Consider the following 21,519-nt stretch of genomic DNA (forward strand, 5'->3'; position numbering starts at 1 on the left):
CCAATCATTCCTAGACCCACCATCAGCAACACACCCAGAAGCCTCTTAATCTTTGGCATCTCTTAATCCAATCAAGTTGACAATTCAAATTAACCTTTACATTCCTAAATGCTGCCCTGGAAATGAGAAGCTCTGAGTCTTGTTCCTCAGCAGTACTGGCACCCAGCTCAGTGCATGGCACTGAAATGGAGCGGTAACCAGCAGAACCTCACTAGAATAATCAACCCATTGTAGAGTTTTTTCCCATCTCTCTGTGACTTAGAAGGTACATAAGTGTCATGATAGGAAATCATTCAAGGCCACATCCTCCAATACATGAGTCTGTGCCAGTGTATCTGTCTGAAGCTCAGCCAGCCAGTCTTGATTTCCTATAAATCAATTAACATTTTAACTAAAGTCTCTGTTTTAGTTTCTTTAGCCACAAATAGGCATAGTGATAATAACTACCTTGTAGAGCTATTGCAAAAAAAAAAGCAAATATAAACCTTTTAGAAGAGTGTATGGAATGTAGTAAGTTTGACATGGGTTTGATTTTATGGAAATGGTAACAATGATGATGATTCCCTTTCCTCACAGAAAATCACTTTTCTGACAACCGTCAGTGATAGAGATAAGACATTACTTACTACTATTTGGCCATTATGTAAGTTGTGTTATTGGCCCCATTCTCTACTTCCTCTCTGTATCTGTGTCTGGCTTGTTTCAGCTAATGAATGGGTGTTGGAGTGATATGGTGCCAGCTCCATATCCAGGCCTTAAGAAGCCTTGCCTGTTTTGTTTGCCCTCTGGTTCCTCTAATACTGCCATGACAAGAACATGCATCAGGGAGTCTACTGCCCAAGGAGAGGAAGACACATGAAGCAGGCCAGACCACCTGGAGCATATGCAGGTACTCATTGTTATATGTCACTGAGATTCTCTAATTGTCTGTACAGGGATAGCTAACTCAGTATTATTCCATATCACCATGAAAATAATAGAAGTAAGCAATGAACAAAATGTAGAAAAAAGCCATACCTATAAATGCAAGATTGTATTTAGCTTCAATTGTATGTATACATGTACATGGCCAAAACTTATAAAATTGCTAAAATAGTATAAAAAATGACCAAATACAGCAGTTCCACTGGGGATATAGCTCAGCTGGTAGAGTGCTTGCCTCATAAGCACAAGGCCCTGGGTTCAATCCCCAGTACCACACACACACACACACACACACACACACACACATGCATTGTGACCACTATTCAAAATATATTCACTTATAATCTGTTAAAAGATCTCCCTAAAAGGAAATAGGAAGGGATTTTCAAATTACCTGGCCCATAGTTGGTAGTTGATAAATATCTGCTGAAAAGTTATGAAGTAAAGACAAAAAAAAAAATAAAGCATTGCATGCTACTTACATCTTATTGAAAGGAATTATTTGAGTGCTACATGAATTATTTTATTTATTCACACTTCAGTCACAGTCAATATTATATATGATTTTCAACCATTCTGATTTTATAAGAAAAGTGATGTGTTTGAAGAAAAATGGGCAGATAGGTTATGAATTTTTGAGCAAGATATGGTCAATAGCAGATAAGCTTCCAAAACCCAGGTCTTCTGTTTCTGATGACTTCTAGAAACATCGCTCTAGTTATATCAAACTCAAGTATGATGTGGTGAATATTTACTCCTCTTCTGAGGTAGGACAAATGTACAAATCAACCATCCCTATTGCCAAAATGTGGAATGAATTTAAACATCAATCTGTTTTCATAAAATGTTTTTGTGCCTTGTGGACATCTCCAAAACCAAAATTTTGTAGCCAGGGTGAATATCAACTCAGTTAATAAAACTTCAGATTTCTGTTACTATCTTTACAATACTGGAATTAGTGCTATTGCCCCATTACTTAAATCCAATTTGGACCTAGTAAAGGCACTAACAAAAAGTGGGTCATCTATTTCTCAGACCACCCGTACCACGACACGATTTCATCAGATTGTGTCCTCATTCAAGCTCGTGTTCCCCAGATCTCAACATCTCTCTTGTCATTTAATTTAAATGGTTAGTCTGAGGCTGAAATTTGTTGCTTACAAACATGGGCTGACTCTCCCATTTTTAGCTGCCATGAAGAGGTTTGCTATTGTGAAAAGAGCAACTGTTGTCATAATGCTCTCTTGATGACTATAAAGTGCATCCATTTCCGTAACCATGGTTATTTCTGAAATTGTATCAATTTGGATTAGATGCCATCTCTCTTTTGTTAAGGAAAAGGAACTGAAGAGCATTCCCCCCTCCTGAGCACGTATTTCATTTTTTAACCCAACAATGTCCATTCTCAAATAGGCACTTATATACTTTTTAACTTCACAATATGTCACTTGCTTTACTCTTCTGAAGCCTAAAAACCAAAACACTTTAAAACTCTTGTGTCTTAGGAATGATTAACAATTTGGGGACACACTTACACACACACACACACACAGCCAGTCATACCAGGCATGATGATAGACAATAAAACTGGCTGGCTTCCTCCTGGCTCTGGGATATCTGAATAAATCTTTGCCCTTCAGGGACATTAAGTCTAGCAGATCAGAACACAGTGGTGAGCTAAATTAGGGGTTTCCCTCCCAGATGGTGACAATAAACTGCTGTCCGACTTTGCATTCTGTTCCTCACCACAAAAGTTCAGGGACTTTTGCTGAACTGGCTACAATATAACAATGGCTGCATCTACTATATAATACATGGTTGTGAAGCCAATATAGAAATTATGTCAGCCCTTGCTGCAACCACAAAGAAGAAAAGTTATGGGAGTTCATACTTGCATTCCAAGGAAGCAAAACATAACAGATAAGCAAAGATTTAGAACAGCTATATTTTGATTCCAACTTAGCAACTAAGGGACATCTGTTCATTTCTGGCTATACCAATTTCTAAATCTAAACACTAAAGCTATTGTCTACCTGATTCACGTGGCCCACTGCTTATTGGGATTTAAGTGCAATGCCCTAAATAGTTATAAATCTCTACTAATTTTAAATTCTTTTACAAACTTGGTCCTATTTGACCCTGCAACAACCTCAGTGGAATTTTATGTGGATGGTTGGCTCACTTTATCAAATAAAGAAGCTGAGAGGCCAATATCGAATATTTTCTAAGATTGACTTCCTAATTCTCAAAGCAACTTTTTTTCTGTTCTACCAGCATTGATCTTCTCTGAAAAAAAGTGTTGCTATGATCTGAATGTTGGTGTTCTCTGAAATTAGCATGTTGTAACCTGATACTCAAAGTGACAGTATTAAAAGGTGAGTCCTTTGGGGAAGTAATTAAATCTTAAGGTCTCCACCCTCATAAATGGGATGAAGCTACCAGGTGAATAGGCAGCAGGAAAATGCCATCCTAAAAGCAGACAGTAGCCCCCACACACAACTCATTTGCTGGTGCATTGAGTTTGGACTTTCTAGGCTCCTAAACTGTGAGCAATAAGCTTCTATTGCTGTAAATTACCTTGTCTAACATATTTTGTTATGGGAGCCTCAGCAGACACAGACTGGTGAAATACACTATGAGTCACAGTCTGAAGAGTTAGGAAGTCCTAAAATGAAGAAAACTCTATAAATTGTTGAACTCAAAAGTTCTCCAACAAGATAAGCCACAGACGGGGAGAACATCTTTTCAAAAGACTCTTGTGAAAAGGGACTATTGTCCAAAATATACAAAGAACTCTTATGACTCAACAATAATAGAAACAATCTGATTTAAAATGGAAAGTCAAAACTATGAAAACAGTAAAAATATCAAACTTGACAAATGTCTCACCAAAGATAAACAGATAGCAAATAAACACATGAAAAGATGCTCCACATGCTACATGTCATCATGGAAATGAAAATTAAAACAGTAAGATAGCCCTGCATACCTATTAGAAGGGCCAAAATACAGAACCCAGGAAACAACACAAGCCAGCAAGTCTGAAGAGCAACAGGATTTTCATTGGTTGTCGGTGGGAATGCAAACTGACACAGATGCTTTGGAAGACAGTTTGGTGGTTTCTCACAAACCAAAACATATGCTTATTAAAAGACCCAGTAATCCAGCTCCTTGATATTTACCCAAAGAACTTTTTTTTTTTTTTGGTGGTGGTGGTTCTGGGTATTGAACCCAGGGCCTTGTGCATGCAAGGCAAGCACTCTACCAACTGACATACAACTTCAACCCCTTTCCCAAAGAATTAAGTCCTATGTTCACACAAAAATCTACACATGGGTATTTATGGCAGCTTTATTTATAATTGCCAAAACTTAGACACAGCCAAGATGTTCTTCAGTAGATAAATAGATAAGCAAACTAGGGTGTACCCAGTCAATGGAATATTATTCACCACTAAAAAGAAATGAGGTATCAGGCCATGAAAAAAACAAAGCAGAGAAAACTTAAATGTATATTATGAAGTGAATGAAGTCAGAGAAAGCTGCATACTGTAGATCCCAACCATACTATATTCTGGAAAGTCAAAACTATGAAAACAGTAAAAATATCAAAGGTCTCCTGGGGTTAGGAGAGAGGTAAGGATGAACAGTTGGTGCCCAGAAAAAAAGCTAGTCCAAAACATAAATAGCCTGTCTTAGCTAAGTGCACAGTAAAGAGTCCCATATGGTCCATTCCCACCAGGTGACACTGCATGTCATACCAGGATTCAGAGCACGATTTTTATGTAACATAAAAATCTTTTCTTGACTCCCACCTGCCAGAAAACCATGAGATCTTGACACATGGAAGCAATGGATTTGAAGTCAGGGAACCACGTCTGAGTTACTGTTTTGCTTCCTGTAGAATTCTGGATACATTAATCTATGCACTTGAGTCTTAATTTTCTAATTTGCAGAATAATACCTATCCAATAAGATTATTATAAAGAGTAAATGGAAATAAAAAAAAACAATTAGGATTTATTTATTTATTCTAATTTTTTTGCTGATTTTATACAGATTCTAGACTTTTCTCATAAATTTGTAGGGATTTTGGTTTTGCATTCTGAGTTTGTTGTTTTAATATATCTTAATATATCTATTCAGAGGTTCTGGGCTTGAAATCATATTTGGTATCAAGGCAGGAAGTTGCTATTCTTTACATCCAGTGAAATGTATACTAAAATACCAACATTCCTCTTTCCACAACACCACACATAACCCTTTTCCCTTGTGGATGACTCATGGTGGAGATGACAGAAGGTTGGGGTGGTCTGAGCAATAAAGTATTCGCATGCACATATGTGTAGCTAATACCATCTGCTTTTCTCAACTGCTGCTGATCCCAAAGATAATGTGCATTGGCCACTCCGCCTCTCCCACCAACCTCTCAAGACACTCCCCATTTGGTGGCTCCTCACAATAACAGCAGATCCCTATGAAGCTCCTAGAGGTGTTCCCACCAGTGTCTGTTGGTCCTGGTAATTGCTATCTTGGTGATGACAACTCCTTTACATGGCACTTACTGCAACCTCTTCTAAACTTGACCATTTGTAAATTTAATCATCTTACTTTTATTGAGTTGTAAGAGTTTTTTATTTAGTCTATTTACAAGCCCTTTATCTGAAATATAATTGGCAAATATTTTTCCCAGGGTATGACTTATCTTTTCAATTTCTTAGTGGGAGTTTTTGAAGCCTAGGAGGTTCTATTTTAATGTAATCCAGTTGAACGATTTCTTCCTTTTAATAGATCTTGCCTTTTTTTTGTTGTTCTTCTATGTAAGAATTCTTTTTGCCTAACCCAAGATCACAAAGATTTTTCTTCTATGTTTTCTTCTAGAAAATTTTTGTTCTAACTTTTATATTTAGCTCAATGATATATTTTGAGTTAATTTTTGTCTACGCTGTGAAGCACAGATCTAAGAGTTTTTTGTTTTGGTTCGGTATTATATTGTTCTCATTTGCATATGGATATCCATGTGTTCCAAGATCACTCACTGAAAAGACTTGTTTCTCCATGAATAGCTCAGTACCTTTTTCAAAAATCAACAGATTATACTTGTGAGAGTTTATTTCTGAACTTTGTTTCATTGATCCATATGTCTATATATATATATATTTTTTTTAAGAGAGAGAAATTTTTTTAATATTTACTTTTAGTTTTTGGTGGACACAATATTTTTATTTTATTTTTATTTGGTGCTCAGGATCGAACCCAGCGCGCCCCACGCAGGCCAGGCAAGTGCGCTACTGCTTGAGCCACATCCCCAGCCCCATATGTCTATATTTATGATAATACCAAATTGTCCTGATGGACATAACTTTACAGTAAGTTTTAAAATTGTTAAATTATTTGTATTAAATAAATAGGTGTTGTTAAAATCCAACACCTTTTTTTTCTTCTTTTACAAAGGTGTTTTTCATTACAAAGGTACTTCGCATTTTCAAATAAATTTTTAATTTATTTGAACAAAACTGTTGGGATTTTGATAAGGATTGCTTTCAATATTTAGATTAATTTAGGAAGTATTTCCATCTTAACAATTAGGATTCTTCTAATACAGGAACATGAAGTATCTCTCTATTTGTTTAGATCTTAAATTCCCATCAGCAACAATAATACTTTACAGTACATAAAACTTACACTGTAATTTGCTTCTCATTATTTTATTCTTTTTGATGTTACTATGAATTAAATTTTCTAATTTTATTTTCAGAAATTTTTGTTGCTAAAGTGCAGAAATATAATTGATTTTGTGTATTAATCTTGTTTATTAGTTCTAGACTTTTTATTGGACTTTTTACACTTATTTCTTAGTTCTGGCAGCTTTCTTTCAGCTTCATTAGGATTTGTACATATAAGACCACACCTTAGAGAAGTAGCTCAATATCTTGTAATAAAGACTATTTTACCTTCTCCTTATCAATCTGTGTGTCTAAGTTCTTCACTATAAAAAGTGATGGTAGTTGTAGGTTTTTGATAAATTCCTTTTATCAAGTGTTAAAAGATTCTGTGTATTCTAGCTTATTATGAGTTTTTGTTATGAATGCTGTTGGGTTTTATCAAATGCATTTTCTATGTTTGTTGAGAACATTATGTCTTTTTTAAATTTATTTTTTGTCCTTTAGTCCTCTAAAATAGTGTATAAAATTAAGTGATTTTTTAGATGGTAAACTAATCCTGAATTCCTAGAATAAATCCACTTGGCCATGATGGATTAGCCTTTTATATATTGCTAAATTCAGTTTCCTAATTATTTATTCACAATATTTGTGCCTGTGTTCATATTGCTATGTGGTTTCATTTCTCATGGCTTCTTGGTCTGGCTTCTCAGATTATAGTTACACAAAGGCTCCTTAACTTACAATAGGATTATGATATGATAAACTCAATGAAAGGAAAATATCATAAGTAGAAAATGCATTTGATACTTTAGGCTAACCCACCTGCTGTGTCTCTCTGCAGAGTTGGCTGCTTATTCCAGGGACTAGATGGCTCACTGGGAGCTACAGCTCACTGCTGCTGCCCAGCATTGATAGAGTATTGATCACCTGGAAACATATCACACAAAACAAAACAAACAAAAACATCTAGGTTTCTTTAGCTCTGGATTTTATAGCTCTCCAAAATCTTGGATAAATATGAACCTCATCTGGCTGAGAAAATAATCCCAAGTCCCTTCTAGAAGGTAAAATTCTAAATTCTTGGAATGGTAAAATTTTTTACCCTGAATAAGTGCTTTTAATATTGGGAAAATTTAGAATTAAGACCAGAGGTGTTAAAGTTAGATATTGTTATGATATCTTCAGTGAGAATAATCTGTGTATAGTGTGTATATATATATATATGAATATTGCATTTAGATTATTAGTCTCCATCTTGTGGATTATAATTTTAAAAAAAATACTTGATTTACTTAAATATTCTAATTTTTAAAATATACAATTAATTGATCTGTCTAATATTTAGTAGAAATATGTAAAAAATGTAACTTTATGAATACTACTGCTGTATGGAAAGAACTTAAAATTTGTTACATTTATGTTTTATTTAATTAGGCTTTGAGAGTTATTTAAGGACTAGGGTTTTGTCAAAATTCTTAAAAAGGAGTTTATTAATAATGTTTTTAAGTGCTTAGGGTAATTTAACATAAAGGAAGTTGTAACCTCCTTTAGAAGTAATTATTGAAATTTCTTTGATTTATATGTAGGAGTATAATACTTTAAATTTTATGAAAACATTTAAGGAAAAACTATACTACTGATAGTTATTACTTTACTAGATCAAAGATTAATTTTAAAATCCAGTGTAACTCATCCTCAAGGACACCAAAAGAATCTGGTTGGTTGTATTATCATTTTCCATGATTCTGCCTTAACCATGGATTCTGATATTAACCTACCAATTACCAATACTGATTCTAGTATGCAGGTTTCACGTACAATCTAGTTATATGAGCCACTGAGTCACTAACACTGCCAGAGTAGGGAGTTGCTTGATCTCTATGGGTGCAGGAAGATGGGACATACAGAAATTCTAAGGGACCCTATCAGATGGCCTGGGTTTGAAACCTGCTCTATCAATATGCCATAAGTGACATTTCTAGTTAATTACTTGACCTCTCTGTTTTTAGTTTTGTCACCTATAAAACCTGTCCCTACCTCACGAGGTAGTTGTGGGGCTTATATAATACAACAGATTTAAATTACTTAGCATAGCACCTGACACAAAATTAAGTGTTTAGTAAATGTTGGCCGTTGCTATTACTGTTACTATCACTTAGTAAAAACAGTTTATGAATGTCATTTTACTCAGATGTTCTCAAGGGAGTTGAAGTAATCATTTATCAAAATTTATTATATTCTTCTATTTGAGAAACTCTTAAATATACTTTTCTATATTGTAATTGCTTTCTAACAGCTCCAAGGCTGATGATTTAGCTTCAGGGAAAATACCTAGATTTAAAAAAAAAAAAAAAAGCATTTGGCATTAATCTCTCTCTTTAGGTTTAAACCCTAAGGTTGTACAAATTCTCTTATTTCAACTACTTGAGAGATTAGCAGTTAACAGACAAATCTTAGTGGGTTTTGATATTTCTTTCAAGAGCAGCAAAAACAAGTTTAGGAGATTTTCCTGGGATTGTATCTCTTTAACCATGGCCCTTGGATTCAAGACTAAAATGAGGAATGAGAAGTGTTTCTGATAGTCATTTTTTAACAGCATAGTAGAAACTATTGTCATAACACTCACTAATATGCCAGGCACTGTTCTTCATACATATATTAACTCGTTTAAGCATTTTTCAGTGCTGATGACTCAAAGGTACTAACATTAGATGACGAAGGCTTGATTCACTTATTGTTAGAAATTTTTTCCCCTCAGCAAGAATTTCAGGCCAAGTATTTTATAGAATGTAGAGATTAAACACAACTCCACAAATCAAATCTGTATACTTGGCTGATAAGAAAAAGATGTATGACGTGGTGAGCCTGATGATTATTGCAGATTGTTTTGCAGCTAATTAAGAGACCAAAGCTGAAAAACAGGCCCTGCTTTTATCACTAAATTGCATGATATGTCAAATGGTCACTGTGACTTGGCTCTCATCTGCCATAATGAAGCTAAGCTCAAACACATTTTTTTCCTGTCATAGGAGCCATTTCTCACTTATTGTTCCCTCTGCCCTCTGGAAAAGGAAAGGGAACAGGGGACATTCTGTGTCAGGAAATGAAAAATGCTCTGAATTTTCCTAAAGATTGAAGGTATTTATTTAACCAACACGTGGTTAACATACAGATGGTCAGTCTGGATAATGACAAATGGGAGTGCCCTGAAATGCAGCAAAAAGAGAAATTAATGGGTTGGGGTTGTGGCTCAGCAGTAGAGCACTCACTTAGCAAGTGTGAGATCCTGGGTTCGATCCCCAGCACCACATAAAAATAAATAAAGGTATTGTGTCCAACTACAACTAAAAAATTTTAAAAAATTAAAAAAAGAGAAGTTAACAATCATAAGTTCAATGTCCCCTGGTGGTGGATGATGGAAGGCATCTGCTTTGCCTTTGTCCCTTTAAAGGTACCTAAGACCTTAGATGTACATGTCACACAGCCCTTTGGCCCCCTGGCTTCATCTTATCTTTCCCACTTTTTGATTTCAGGTATCCAAAATACTTTAGGTTTTTAAATTTATATTTATTTTACCTTTTTGTATTTTTGTAAAGCAAACAATTCTTTCTGAGAAAGCAACATATCATTAATAAAAATAGGCTGATGGCCAGCTTAGAGGTGCCAGCCTGGCTGCCCGGGGTATTTATGGTCATCATCCATTCTCTCTGTTCCAGTCAGTGCCTGGGTCATACCAGATGTTAAATATTTTTCATATTTTCCCTATATAGGAAATTACACTTAGAGCCATCTGTACTTTTAAAACTCTGCTTTTTAAGGTTCTAGTCAAAAAAAAAAAAGAATATCACTTCAAAATTGCAAATATATATTCCAACTATAGTCAAACAAATATATCATACAGAGTACCCATTTTTAACAGCTTGTAACTAAAAGTTGTGGTTTTAGATACTCAACAAAGGAATAAATACCAATAAAGGTTCAGTGTTACCTCCACAAACTCTGTAGTCAACTCAGAGTTGTCCAAGATTTTGCATCTCTGAGAAGGACCACAGCCGATAGTTACCTCAGGCCCAATACCATCCAGGATGTGTAGATGCAATTTTTTTCAACATTATGAAAATATAATTGACAAATTAGAATTGAGTATTTCCCATGTGAACAATGTGCTTTTTATATATGCATACAATGTGAAATAATTTCCAGTCAAGCTAATTAGCATATCTATTATCCCCATATACCAGTAAATATTTTTCAGATATACCCTATATATAAAATTATGTATGAATGTATTCTTCACTTAGAGCTATCTATGCTTTTAAAACTCTGTTTTCTAAGGACGTGTGTGTGTGTGTGTGTGTGTGTGTGTGTGTGTTAGTAGGAACACTTAAGTTCTTCTTCCAGTAAATTCAATTACACATTACATTATTATTAGCTATGGCCAACATGCTGTACAGTATGTCTCCAGAACTCCAGAACTTATTCATATAAGTTCTGCAATAGAATGCATATTATAACTGTTTGTATCCTCTGACCCATATCACCCCAACTCCACTACCCCTAACCTCTAGTAACTACCTTTTTTTTTACTCTCTGTTCTTATGAGTTCAAATTTTTTCATACTCCATTATGTCAGTGGAATCATGCAGTATTTGTCTTTCTGTTTCTGGATTTTTAAATTTTGCATAATGTCCTCTAATTGCACCCATGTTTTTGAAAATGGCAGTATTCTTTATTTTTTTAGGGCCAAAATTTTCATTGTATGTGTGCACCACATTTTCTTTATGTATTATTCATCATCTGTTGATGCACACTTAGGTGGATTCCATCTGTGGCTATTGTGAATAAGGACACAATAAACATGGAAGTGCAGATATTGCTTCAACCTAGATCTCATTTCCTTTATATATATACTCAGAAGTGGGATTGATAGATTATATAGTATATTTTTAATTTCTTGAAGAGCCCCCATACTGTTTCCATAATAACTACACCAACAGTGTGTCAGGGTTCCCTTTTCTCCACATTCTCACACACTTTTTTTTATTTGATACTCATCCTAACAGGTGTGAGATGATGATTAGTGATAATTCATGATGTTGAACACCTTTTTTTATGTATCTGTTGGTCATTAGTATGTCTTCCTTACAGATACGTATATCAGGTCCTTTGTGCATTTTTAAAGCCTATGTTTCTTTTATTTCTGTTTTTGTTGTCATTGTTGTTTACTATTGATTGGTATGAATTCCTTATATATTTTGGATTTTAACCCTTATCTGATATATATTTTCTTCCAGTCTCCAAGTTGCTTTTTTGTTAATTATTTCCTTTGATTTTCTTACATAGCTATACTTATAGGATTATAATATTATCCAATCAGGGCTGATTTGCAGAAGAGAGACGCTATTTGCAAAAGGAAAGTTTTGAAAAAGAGACTTGAAAGTTTTGAAAAAGAGCTTCCAATATCATTAATACAGCTACAGTCGAGCTGTAGGCGGGGCTTTGAGTAACCACTCTCATGGAGCCACTTCAAGTCCTCCCTGCGAAGGCAGCTGCTTCCCTTGACAGTTAGGAAACAAGGCAATTGGGAAGCTGCCACTGGAAATTTTACTTCAGGAACTCAGTCACTACCTTTCAATAGCTATAAAACTAGTGATTAGACACAAGAATTCCACCAGTAAATTTTTAAAAAATAAAATAAACATGATGTCTCCACTACAGTTTTCCAGAAGTAACAGAGAAAAAAATACAGAAATATGATCTCTAATTTCATGCAAGTGCACTTGACTGGCCAAATCCAATTACGGCAGGACTTTTTCTTAGATCAAGGGAATCCAGGAAATAAAAATAGATTATGATATACTATAACATAAAGGAAAAATGTTTAGTAAAGCCTTTTAATCAATTTATTTTTTATTTTATTTATTTTACTTTACATATACACAAAACGATCATATAGACCTTATGGTCTAGGACCAAATTTTTTTATCCACTGCACTGCATGGAGGGTAGAATGGATTTTGAACACCAACCTATAAATATTCAACATTAATCCTTTGAAGATGAGATTATATCTAAACTAACTGTATCAGTTTTCTATGGCTGCTGTGACAAATCCTCACATTTCATGGCTTAAAAAAAAACACATATACTGTGTTACTATACTGAAGTTAAGGAATCCAAAATGACTCTCAGTAAGCTAACTCAAAATATTGTCAGCTGCATTCTTACCCGGAGGCTCTAATGGATGATCCAATTCCTTCCTGCTTGGTTTGGATATGAGGTGTCCCAACCTTCTGTGTTAATGCAGGAATATTCAGAGGTAAAATGATTAGATTATGGGAGCTATAACCTCATCAGTCCATCCTAGTTTGGACTGAGGGGGTGGTAACTATAGGCAGGTAGGACATAACAGATGAGGTTGGTCACTGGTTGTACCCTGGAAGGGTTGTTCTTTCTGTGGCACTTTTCCCCCACCTCCCTTCTCACACCTCTCTCTCTCTCTCTCTCTCTCTCTCTCTCTCTCTCTCTCTCTCTCTCTCTCTCCCCTTCCTTGTTGCCATGGTGATGACAGGGAAGATGAGGTTAAAGAAATAATTCTACAAACTTGGCCAACAGGGCTGACCACACATACTTTCTTCGAGAAAAAAAAAAAAAGCAAGCAGTTTAACTGCAGCCCTGTCTGGCTTAAGTCAATAGGATATGTTACATTCCTCAGGAAATAAACTACTATCTGCAGGTGAAATGCTGATAAGAAAAATGCAAGTTGCCCTGAAGAGGGTGACTTTTGTGACCTCACACAGAATGGATCCCAGATCTCAGGCAGATAAGAATAATTCTCTCTAACTATAAAATCTATAAGAATAGGTTTCAATTAGAACCAGTCAGCATGGTCAAAGTGACCTAGAGTTGACATGCATAGTGGGGACTTGAAAGTCTGATGTCTTTCTGATGTCTGTCAAAAGTCAAGAGGTGGTGAAAGGTTAATAAAATAGGTGCTTGTCACTCCGTTTTTCTATATGCTTAACAAAACACTTTTGAAATCCTGAGAACTGTTTGCTAATCTTGTTCCCAGAATGTGCTGTCCCCAACTGCCAAACTGCAGAATGCACTCCCTCACTCGGTTGCAGGCAAACTGCCCACTGGCCCTGACCCGTCAATGTACTTCCCTCCCTGCCCTCTCCAAGAAAAGTATATAAGCTCTGCTTAAGCTGTTCTCAGGGCTCTATCTCTCTTTGCTAAAGTGAGCTCTGAGTCCCAGCATGCTGGTCTCCAAATAAACCCTCCTGCTGTTGCATAAGACAGTCTCTTGTGGTCTCTTCCTCCGACGTTTCGCCACACCCTAACAGTGGGCCTGTGTGGGACTCTCTAGATAGAAACTTCCCTGGTATCCCCAATAAAATTGAAAAGCAGGAGGAGCACGGCATCCTTCTTTCTCAGAGGACCCACACTCTCCCTTGAGTGTCCCCTTTTCCCTTTTCCTATTCCTTCAATAAACTTGTTTCTATTATTCTGAGTGACATGTCTGAAACTTTTCTGGAGCAATCACAAAAGTCTGGGTGAGAAAAGACTGCCATGGCTGTCTCAGCTGGTGAATAGAAAAGGATAGGCAGTTGAGAGCAGAGGAGGGACAGTAAAGGTTGACAAGACAGCAAGCACAAGAATAGGCATTTTAACACACCCGACATGTTACAAAACAGTTCTGATTTCTCAGAAAGAGCAGAAGTTTCCATCTCACAGGAAGCAACTGTGTAATCTGGACCATGCCTCATGTGCAAGACAATTGAAATACCAAAGAATCAATCAACAAAATGCACATCCCTAGTAACAGTGAAGAACCAATCAGGAGGAGCTTACCAACTTCTCCTTATACTTCTTTGAAACAATGCAGTAAGACTTAAATGGCACTCTAGCCAAGAGTACTGAGTTTTTTCCTTTCACTTTTCTTTTTAACAAAATTCCTGCTCACTTGCTTACCTTGGTATTCTTGGTTTAATTCTTCAACTCTGTGGAACATGAACTGGATCCTGATTCCTGCCAGTAACAGTGGCATGGCTCATGCCCTTTGCAATGCAGGCAATTTCCTTTTGTCATGCCCTTCCACCACGATGGCTTCTGTTTAAAATAAAGGAAGGGGTGGGGAGGAAGAAAATAACAAGTGTTAGAACAAGGATGTAAAAAATGATAAAACGTTTGTTTACTGTTGGTGGGACTATTACTTGGTGCCACTGGAAAATGGTATGGTGGTTCCTCAAAAAATGTTAAAGTAGAATTACCGTACAATTCAGTAATTCCACTTCTGGGAATTGAAAGCAGTGTCTCAAAGACATATTTATATACTCGTGTTCATAGCACTACTAGTCACAATAGCCAAAAGGTGGAAGCAAGCCAACTGTCCATTGATGAATGAATATATAAATAAAATGTTGTATACACATACAATGTGATATTACTGAGTCTTAAAAAGGAAGGAAATTTTGACACATGCTGCAACATGAATAAACCTTGGGGATATAGTGCTAGGTGAAATAAACCAATCACAAAAAGACAAATATTTATCTGAGCTTCCTTAGAGTATCCAAATTCACAGAGACAGCAGAATGGCGGAGTTTAGACTTGTAAAACAAAGAGTTCTGGAGACTGATTGCAAACCCACATGGATATACTTAAACTACAGATCTATACACTTAGAAATGGTTAAGATGGGCTGGGGTTGTGGCTCAGGGGTAGAGCACTTGCCTAGCATGTGTGAGGCACTGGACTCGATTCTCAGCACCACATATAAATAAATGAATAAAATAAAGGTCCATCAATAACTAATATTAAAAAAAAAGAAATGGTTAAGATGGTAGATTTTGTTATGTATATTTAACCACAATTTTATTATTTAAAAAATTAACATCCAGAGGTGGTGTTTCCTCTACATTCCATTTCTCAATGAGCAGCACCTAGCAGCTAAAACCTGGGAGGAGTGTAGAAGTCACTCTTGACTCTCCTATTTCACATCAGATAACTCCAAATCTGCCCTCTTCATTTCATCCCCTGGCCTTAATCTTAGTTTTCTTCCCTTCATTACTTGTCTGCCTTCCACCAATATTTGTTCTGATTCAATCACCACAATTCAGCCAGATGGAATGTTACCAGATGGAAAGTCCCAACACCTGAAACAAGGCTTAGCCAGATAAACCAGTTAGTATTAATCTCCAGGCACATTTCTCACCCCCCCCACCCCGTCCTCACTTCTCACTCTGGCCCAATCATGGATGCTAAGACCAGGTCTGGGTCCATGGATGCTAAGACCAGGTCTGGGTCCAGGTGAATCAAGAGTTCCTGGTTTTGAGACATTCTTACAGCTCAAGGCTATTTCTCTTCTACCCTCTTGCACAACTCAGCTCTAATATTCATTAAATGCTTTTTGATTTGTGCTGCAAAGTCCTCAGCCATGATTCACCAGCCTAGCAAGTACATTAATATCAAGAAAAACGCTATAATAGGCTTTTAACAATATGAGTCCCCAGAAAAACAGAACATATTTCAGTCTTTGAAATGTTCATCTTTTTAAAATGCAGTAATGAAGAGATAATTTGATCTTCCAGACATTCCAATCACATTTTTTCCATAATCTACTCTCTCATGTTCTCTATTGGCCTTGCTCTCTCATATATTATTAATAAAAAATAGTAATAAAAATTCCCTCCCATATGTTCAACTCTACATTACTTTGACTTAGAAGGTTCTTTTTGCAAGTTTGTCTTATTTCCTTAGGTTTTGTTTTTGTTTTTTTTTTTTCCTCTTTCATTATCTTTCCATTAGTCTCCAAATCCTCCTCTGAGCACTGATGTTTCAAGGTTAATGTGTTTCACTGAGGACAGCAAGGCAATTGTGCTTCTTGGCCTTTGTCCTCTTCCTGTTGACCTCTTTGACATGCTATTCTTTGCTCTTTAACAAGAAAAAAAATAAGAAAAAAAGTGTTTAATAAATTAAGTAATCACTCAAAATTGTTGAGCGAATAGAAGTTCCTAAACTCAATAGTGAACGATGTATTTATATATGGTTTCTTTTTCTCAGATGGCACTTTTGTAAAAGCTGATAGTTTTTATTCAAACCTTATACCTTCCTCTCCCTAATTATCCATTCTCAGAGGCTTTGTTCAACCTCAAAATTTCAACTCTAAATTCCATCCAAACAACTCTCCACATTGGGTCTGATATCATTTGAGATCCACTATTGGCAACCACAGTTAAGACATTTATATATGAACTTCTTGCCATTTCCATAAACAGATGTTTTAAATTTTATAAAAGTAACATTCTCTCCGATACCCAAGTTCTAGTTATTTTTACTAAGCACCGAATATGTGCCTCTGCAACATGTGCTGAAAACAAAGAAATGGAGCCTAATCATCCTCACTCCCAACATTTTTCCAGCCCAACCAGAAATGATGACACATAAATAGATGATGGGCACCAAAATCTGGAAAGGGTCACACTGTGGTGACAGTTTACTTTTCCGTGCCTTTCATCTTTTTGATTTTCAACTTTTCACCAAGTGCTGCTATATTTTTTTTTTATTGTTGGTCGTTCAAAACATTACACAGTTCTTAATACATCATCTTTCACAGTTTGATTCAAGTGGGTTATGAACTCCCAACTTTACCCCATATACAGATTGCTGTTTCACATCAGTTACACTTCCATTGATTGACATATTGCCTTTCTAGTGTCTGATGTATTCTGCTGTCTGTCCTATTCTCTACTATCCCCCCTCCCCTCCCCTCCCCTCCCCTCCCCTTTTCTCATCCCTGTTTAATGTAAATCTTCTTCTCAAGCTCTTCGTCCTTACCCTGTCCTTGTTTACTCCCCTTATATCAAAGGGGTCATTTGGTATTTGTTTTTTAACGATTGACTAGTCTAATGTTTATAAGACTCTTTGTAGACTGCTCCCCAAAATTTAAAATCTTAAAGTGGTGATTTCAAGTTCTCCAGCATAGTCTTAATACAATCCAGGCTTCTTTGGTTTTGTTTCACAGATTCATTCTTCCTCTTCATGGGACTGCCAGGTAATCACCTCCTCTCTTGGGTATTCTAGCACCCTCCTCACATTGCTTCCACTCATTTCAATTTATCTAGGGCACCAGAATGAATTTCCTATATGCTTTGGGAAAAGCCTCTCCCCAGCTCAGGAACCTACTGAGGAATTGAACCTATTCATCGTCTTCAAGGGATATTCGTCAAGGCCCAAGACTCTACTGAGTAGTGAGGGCCAGAACGCATTTCCACATGTGTCCTTTAATGAGAACCCTCATCCTGACAGCTTTTCTTAGTCTATGCAAACTCTGCTCAGGTTTTAAAGACAAGTTCAGGTCCCTCTCCATTTACTGACTACTATAAATAAACCTAACCTCTGACTTTATCCAGAGCTACTCCATATTCCCAGATCACCCCAGTTTCACTATTTGATGAGATATGGTTCAGTCTTCTATGCTGTAGAGATATAAAAGATAATAAGTGTCCTTTTATCTTTTTTTAAAAAAAAAAACATTCTTTCAGCAAATCTTGGATATTCAATTGAGTAAAAAAAAAAAAAAAGATAATAAAATAAAATGCCTCCATCTTAAAACAACCAAATACTTTTAAGCTTAAGGTTTTTGAGACAGCATTAAGTACCTCCAAGGTTACAAATGGAAGCAAGAACATTCTGCCCTACTGACTCAGCCCCCAGAAAAACGATTATAGTAATAATCGTAGCATTATCTTCCCCAGTCTCCTTTACTCCCTGGCCCCCCGCCAGCCTGACTTTTCTTTCCTAGAACCTTTTTTTCTTTTTTTTTTTTTTTTTTTATTGGTTGTTCACAACATTACAAAGCTCTTGACATATCATACTTCGAACAATAGTTTCAAGTGAGTTATGAACTCCCATTTTTACCCCAAATACAGATTGCAGAATCACATAGGTTACACATTCACATTTTTACATAATGCCATACTAGTGACTGATGTATTCTGCTACCTTTCCTATCCTCTACTATCCCCCTCCCCCCATCTTTTCTTTCTATCCCATCTACTGTAATTCATTTCTCTCCTTATTTTTCTTCCAATTCCCCTCACAACCTCTTTTATGTAGTTTTTTATAACAATGAGGGTCTCTTTCCATTTCCATGCAATTCCACTTTTCTCTCTCTTTCCCTCCCATCTCGTGCCTCTGTTTAATGTCAAGCAGGATAATAGAGGAATACTGTACAAAAATTATTGAGACCTGTGATCTGATGTCAGTTCTCATAGAAGAAAACATCTCAGCCCTCAGCCTCATTGTCTTTGTCTGCAAAATAAGAAAATTGAACAAGATAATTTTCTAAATTTCCTTTAAGTTCTAATGTTTACATAGGTAGAACTATACACAAGATGGCAATAAATCAGCAATTAATAAATTAGTCCTAAGTTATTTCTTCTTAATTTTAACAGACCTAGCACATTAAACAAAGTAAATGGCGTTTTAGCAAGCTCTTCCAGAGAAAGAATTTCTTACTGATGAGGTCACTCCACAGTAATAACATGACTATCAGGTTTAAAAATAATAATAATAAAGTCAATGGTTAAAACTCAGTCATATAAGAACAAGAGTTCAAAGAAAACCTTTTTTACAAGCATCCCTTGATCCAACTGTAGTTCAATGTTGTTTCTGGGTCCAATAAATAGCACTGTTGTTGAGCAAAGATATTTCTGTGATTTTTTTTAAAAAACTATTTGAGAGCTTTCTGACCTGTCATGGAAGTTGTAGGAGCTCCTTAATTATTGGCCCAAGGACAAGGAGGTCAGGAAATTGAAAAAAAAAAAAAAAAAACTCAATAGAAATGTCAAAGCACTTTGCTTCTCCTAAACATCAGAAAAGGCCAGTAAAAACAGGTCATCTTCAGGAGAAGTCATAACACAAGGGCTGAGTAATCTCTTCTAGAAAATGCAAGTGTCAGTCACCCACAGGGGAGAACCCAGTTCCAACATCCTGGCCTGGCGGTCAAGAGCAAGGTTATTCCTATGTCACCGGAATGGCAGGTACAGCTTTAACCCACAGAAGCCATCTTGTTAAATCAGATCTTTCTTTATCATTCCTTATGTTCCAGGGATGAGATCATGAGCATAAAACAAAGGAAATTATGATAGAATATTTTCAATCAAGGAGCACCCAGTGAAGCATGTAATTAAGTGGAAAGCTGTCAGTGATTGCTTATTGTATCTGCACAGGACAGGACACTGGTTTAATGGCTTAATATAAATGAGAAAAGACAACTTGGTAATTGACTTAGTACAACAGTAGACAATGTAAAAAAAAAAAAAGATACTTCTGGAAGCATCAGGGCATTGAGTATAATCTTGGGATGCTAAATGCTAAACACTGAAAGCAAATGCATAGGGTTGATCAGAAATCATTATTGAAGTAATAAGTGTATTTAAAAGCAACAGTGATTTTTCAGATATTATAAAATTGGCTGATCTGATTATAAATAACTAAGTACATCTTTTCTATTTTCAACAAGAAGCCTTTTTTTTCCCCTTCAGTCTAGAAAAGCTTAAAGCAAGTGTTTCTGAACAAACTTGTAAAACCAGATGCAATGTGTGAAGGCAATCAAGAAATAAGGAAAGGCCTTAAAACTGAGACCAGTGTTTGATAACTCTCTCTTCACAAACTTAACCTAAATGCTGCTTGGATCTATAAATTAAATCCCATTTTACCTCTAAAGAACAGTGCAAAGTTTCTAAGAAGTTCAGGAAGTCTATCTAGTTAGATGCAATGAAATGAATTTGGGGCTAATTACAGGTTGGGAATGTGTCACAATGTAGAAGAATGTAAATTTTTGGTTTTTCTGAACTATCTCAAACTGTGGAGAAGGGAAAAAAAATGAAGTGAAATCAAAACCCGGGGCCAGGAAGTAATTGCATCATAATGATGTCATGCTACAACTTTCCATTCCAACCTAAGCAGTAAGAAAGTAATAAAAGGTAGTTTTGGAGGCTCAGAAGTGACAAAAGGGACTGGGCAAAGATTGGAACTGTGTCTATGGGGTTCCCTGACCTTTCTCCTTCTACTTCTTTCAAGACTCTACTTTTTTTTTTCTTTAACTTTATGCCATAGTTAACTGGTATTGGTTGTATTGGGAATAAATTCATACAGATTACCCACTTCTTATGAAAGGAAGATGGCAGGGCTCATAGCTTCACAATTTGAGTCCATTTATAGCAAATTTAGAGACTTAACAAATCAGAGAGCAGAAAAGATGGTGTAAGATGGGAATAATTACTAAGTTACCCTTTATTCTTAATTTCACCACCTCAGCTGCTTTATCTTTATAGCAGGATGTTGAGAAGTTATATTCATTCGATAAATATTTGTTTATTATTATGTGTGAGATGATACCGGCCCCTAACAAAGATGAAAAGTTGTCTCCTCTGAAAGGATTTATACTTTAATAAGAAAAATCAGTGTCCTTCCCGAAAAATTCTGTCTCCATAACATTTAAAGGTTGCAACCTTTAAATGCCTTTCTTTGACTTTTGCAAACCTTACATTTTAAGCTATCCTTGAGGGAATGTCTTCTTCTAAGAGTTCAGCTATCACACCTTTTTGCAATTTACTCCGAGGTCTAGAATGCTGGAGCCCATCTATTTATTATATTCCTGTTTAATACCTTTGCATCTCTCTTCCAGTATCTTCCAGACTCTCTCTACTAGAATGTTTCAAAGTTACCCTTCCTTTGCAATGCTTAAAATAAAAATTATTTTCCAGTTCTTCCTTTTTTTTTTACCTTCCCTACTTACTTAGTTTCATTTCTTCTCAACCAAAGTCCTGAGACAAGAAATCTGGTGCAAATATTCATTTGAAAAATGATCCAGGAGAAACTACTAGGGGATTGGAGCAGCGAGACCAGAAAGGGAAGGCATC

The 21,519-nt window shown here is 36.0% G+C and overlaps 1 non-coding gene across 1 annotated transcript; it reads left to right on the forward strand.

The window, feature by feature from the left end:
• Positions 1–1,128: 1,128 nt before the first annotated feature.
• Positions 1,129–1,202, forward strand: Trnam-cau (transfer RNA methionine (anticodon CAU)). Its single transcript has one exon. It is a non-coding gene; the product is annotated as a tRNA-Met (tRNA).
• The last annotated feature ends 20,317 nt before the right edge of the window (positions 1,203–21,519 follow it).

The sequence above is a fragment of the Ictidomys tridecemlineatus genome, chromosome 5 (assembly GCF_052094955.1).
Source record: "Ictidomys tridecemlineatus isolate mIctTri1 chromosome 5, mIctTri1.hap1, whole genome shotgun sequence".
Taxonomy (NCBI): domain Eukaryota; kingdom Metazoa; phylum Chordata; class Mammalia; order Rodentia; family Sciuridae; genus Ictidomys; species Ictidomys tridecemlineatus.